This window comes from Cupressus sempervirens, chromosome 11, assembly GCF_028749045.1.
Source record: "Cupressus sempervirens isolate cs-2001-9-10 chromosome 11, ASM2874904v1, whole genome shotgun sequence".
In the NCBI taxonomy this organism is placed as follows: domain Eukaryota; kingdom Viridiplantae; phylum Streptophyta; class Pinopsida; order Cupressales; family Cupressaceae; genus Cupressus; species Cupressus sempervirens.
This window is the reverse complement of record NC_143128.1, coordinates 324,892,185-324,895,878: the sequence shown is the minus strand read 5'-3', so window position 1 is coordinate 324,895,878 and position 3,694 is coordinate 324,892,185. Positions and strand designations below refer to the sequence as shown.

The window sequence follows — 3,694 nt, the reverse complement described above, 5'->3', positions numbered from 1 at the left end:
GTAACAGTTAGTATAAATCCTATGGACTTAGGTTGGTTTAATAGCCATGTTGTAAGTCCTTTAACAAGGTGACATTCCAAGTGAATGTTCCAAATTCTTTTGACCAGGCCCATTCCTAATAGTATGGTGAAATCCTCTAACAAGGTCACATTTAACAGTGTGTTGTAAGCCTTTAATAGGGAAGGCCTTTAATAGGGCATCACATTAGAAGAGTGAGAATTAAGTAGCATGTTACTGGTGGTTTTTCCCAAATTGGGTTTCCACGTAAATCACTGTGTCATGTGTTGATCTTGCATGTTTTATTCCTGCATGTTGATTTGTTGTAACTTGCTAAGATGGTTGATTTAGCTTGGATGGATGAATAGTTTAATGGGCTCACTATAATTGGTGAAAAAGTATTATTAGGGCATTTAGACCTTGAATAGCTGATCCCCCCCCTCAGTTATTCTAAAGAATTATAACCGGAAGAAGAATGGATGTTGATCTCCTCCCTTGATGACCAACTTATTTAACTCTTATGAAGAAAGAAGTTAAATATGTAGAAGAAAATGCTTCATCAATGGATGATGAATGAATGCCTCTAATGATTTCTTTCTTGGTTGAAATCCTTGATTGCACAATAGTTTTTCTTGAGAGCGGATAAATTGCAATTGGTAGATGTTATGGATGTGAAAATGAAGGGAGAAGGCTTCCTTTTATAATGATTTTGAGGTCAATTTTTGCAAGGACTAGCTCCAATGAGCGGGAAAAGAGAAATACTTTGTATCTAACCCTGAAATTTAATGAATTTTAAACCATAGGTTATAGGTCCCTTGTGTGACTTATACCATTATAGGTAACCTCATGTGCAACCTATACCCAGAAGGGTTAATTTCGAGGTAAATGATGTATCGTCTGAGAAAAAGTTAATGTTTTTACAAAAAAAAATGAAAAGATAAGAAGGAAAATCAAGTGTAAAGGCTAAAATGGGGTGAAAAGGGAAATTGAAATGGATAAATGGAAAAATGTGCACAAAGAGAGCCAACTTAGAGTTTAGAGAAATATTGAAGGAAGAAAGAGGGTCTCAATTTAAATTAATGTATGTAATATGAAGTCTAAATATAAGAAACACACTAAGGAGGGTTAATTGTCTCAAAAAGATCACAAAGTATGAGCTAGTTTTTTAAGACTATACACATACATACATTTTAAGAGATTTCCTTCTTAGGACACCTATTTTTATCAATTTTTGAGGTGTAATAGACACCTCTAGAAGGATTATCTCTAGGTATATTATATATATATATTATTATTATTTAATGTATGTGTGCTAGAACTAGTAAATTACAGTCAAAAGGTTTAAAATCATAAATAATATCGTATGTACCCCAACCTATTATTACTTACATGTATAGGGTTTCCAAATTAAACATGTAATTGAGAATTAATCTACACCTTAAGGTTTCAAGTCTATGCAGATTATAGTTAATTTGATATTAAAAAAAATTAATTGTTAGTAAACTATATAGTAAGGAGACTTTGTATTCATTTTAGATATTAGACTAAGATAGATATTATAAATAAGATAAAGTCACTTTCATATATATTGTCTCACAATAGAAAATTTATTATTTTTTTGTCTTTCATATTTATTTTAGTCTTTTTCATCTATCCATTAGTTCTTAATTATTGTTGTCATACTCTGCACTATGCTAATAGGATTGTATAATGAAATATCTTTCTAACCAAAAATAGTAAGAGATCTTTGAAACCAAAAAAAATCATTGTTCTATTTATGTAAAAGAAATATATTCTCTAGCTTACATTATCTCTTGGCATTCTTTGCTTATAAAAAAGGTACACACTTGTCCTTTTATATCTTCTTTACGCCGAGAGGCATTCTATACAATGGCAGCACAAATGCCCAGCATAGGAATATGCCAAGATTCCTTGTCAATAAAAAAGAATTGGGAGCAGTTACAAACTTCCAAATTAAATATTAAAAAAGAATTCCTGAAATAATAGCTGGCCGAAATAATAGGAAGCCAAATGGAGGCCGAAATAATAGGCCCGAAAAAGTAGGGCCCGAAAAAGTAGGACCCGAAAAAATAGGGCCCGAAAAAATAGGGGCGAAATAATTTCAATATGATTTTTTTTTTTGTTAAATATAATTTTGCATGCACATTCATGCTTTTTTTTTTTGCGGGGAGTGGGGGAATTTGAAACAAATTCGTGGAATGTGAAGAGACGACTGTTGGGGGATATGAGGAGCCTCTCAGAACTTATAAAACCAAGGCTCCTCATTTCATTTTCATTTTATGTTTTTGCAGGAAGGAAGAGGTGGAGGTTATTGGAGGATTAGATTGGAGTTTTTGAATAGGAGTAAATTGAAGTTTTGGAGTAACATTTTTGCAGGTGAGATTTCTATTTTTTATTTACATTTTCATTTAGATTTAGATGTAGAAGTAAATTGAAATTCAAAATTAGTTATAATATTCTACTTTGATTTATATTTCAATTTTAATTAATTTCATTTAGATTTAGAATTTTGTTCATATGACCGAAATTGAGGCCACTGGAGGACCTGTGCAGAGTTTTTCGTGGAGATAAGCATGTGGGTACTGAATCAAGGCACATTAGGCCTCTTGGAGATGTAATTGCGGTGACTTCCATGGCTTTTTGAATCGAATAGGGCAATCTAAACAATCTCAGATCTGAAATTCTTTTTTTCCTTTTCAGCCGAAGACAGAACAAAGATTGCTTGCAAGAAATTTTGTAGAGTTTAAGATTTGATTGCTTATGGCCGACTATTCTTGGTAACTGATATTTCTATTGTATATTCCCGTGCCCAGCACGGGAAGTTTTAATCTATACAATTTATTTTGTGCATTTAGTGCACAAACTAAAGAATGCATATGCAATCAATTTTTTTATCAATCTTTATGATAGCTTTTTTTTTAAAACAGAAAATAGAAATTATTCTTTTATGTATGTAGAAAAAAATTAGAAAGATTTTATGTATGTAAAAAATTAAAAGAATTCTATATACATCTAGATTTATTGAAAAGAATTCTATTTACATCTAGATATTTTGATTGAAATAACCATAATGTAAAAACAAAATATAAAATAGAAATGTTAATATATGTATGTAGAAAAAATTAGAAAGATTGCATGCATCTAAAAAAATTCTATTTACATCTAGATTTTTTTAGAATGGAAAAAAATGGATAATAGAAATATCAGTTGCATGTTTGTAGAAATAAATTAGAAAAACATGTATCTAGAAATTAAAAAGATTCTATATGTGTCTAATTTTTAAATTTTACTTTATTCTAAACTAATTATTGATGGATATATATTTTTAAAATATTTATCTAGTTTAAAGTTTAGATTTTAATTAATTTGTATGCAAATAGGAAAAAGAATAAATATTTTATATATATGTAGATTAATTTCTATTTTTAAAATTTACAAGTAAATGAGTACTTTATTCATTTAAAGTAAACAAGTTTTTAAGTAATATATTTTTATTTTAGAAATATATTAATCATAATGTTCATTTATTATTACTTATTTAATATACTTACTCTCAAATCTAAGACAATAGAAATGATATTTTATTAACTTTGAAATAGGGAAGTGTTAAGCAAGTTCGTTTACAAAAATACCAAAAATATATTTGGTCTTTGATCAAATTGGAGTTAAAATTAGA

General features: G+C 29.1%; 1 long non-coding RNA gene across 1 annotated transcript; it reads left to right on the top strand.

Annotated features, from left to right (window-relative positions):
* Positions 1–2,273: 2,273 nt before the first annotated feature.
* On the top strand, positions 2,274–2,927 carry LOC149529418 (uncharacterized). The gene is made up of 2 exons (XR_016358298.1): positions 2,274–2,394; positions 2,572–2,927. It is a non-coding gene; the product is annotated as an uncharacterized LOC149529418 (long non-coding RNA).
* The last annotated feature ends 767 nt before the right edge of the window (positions 2,928–3,694 follow it).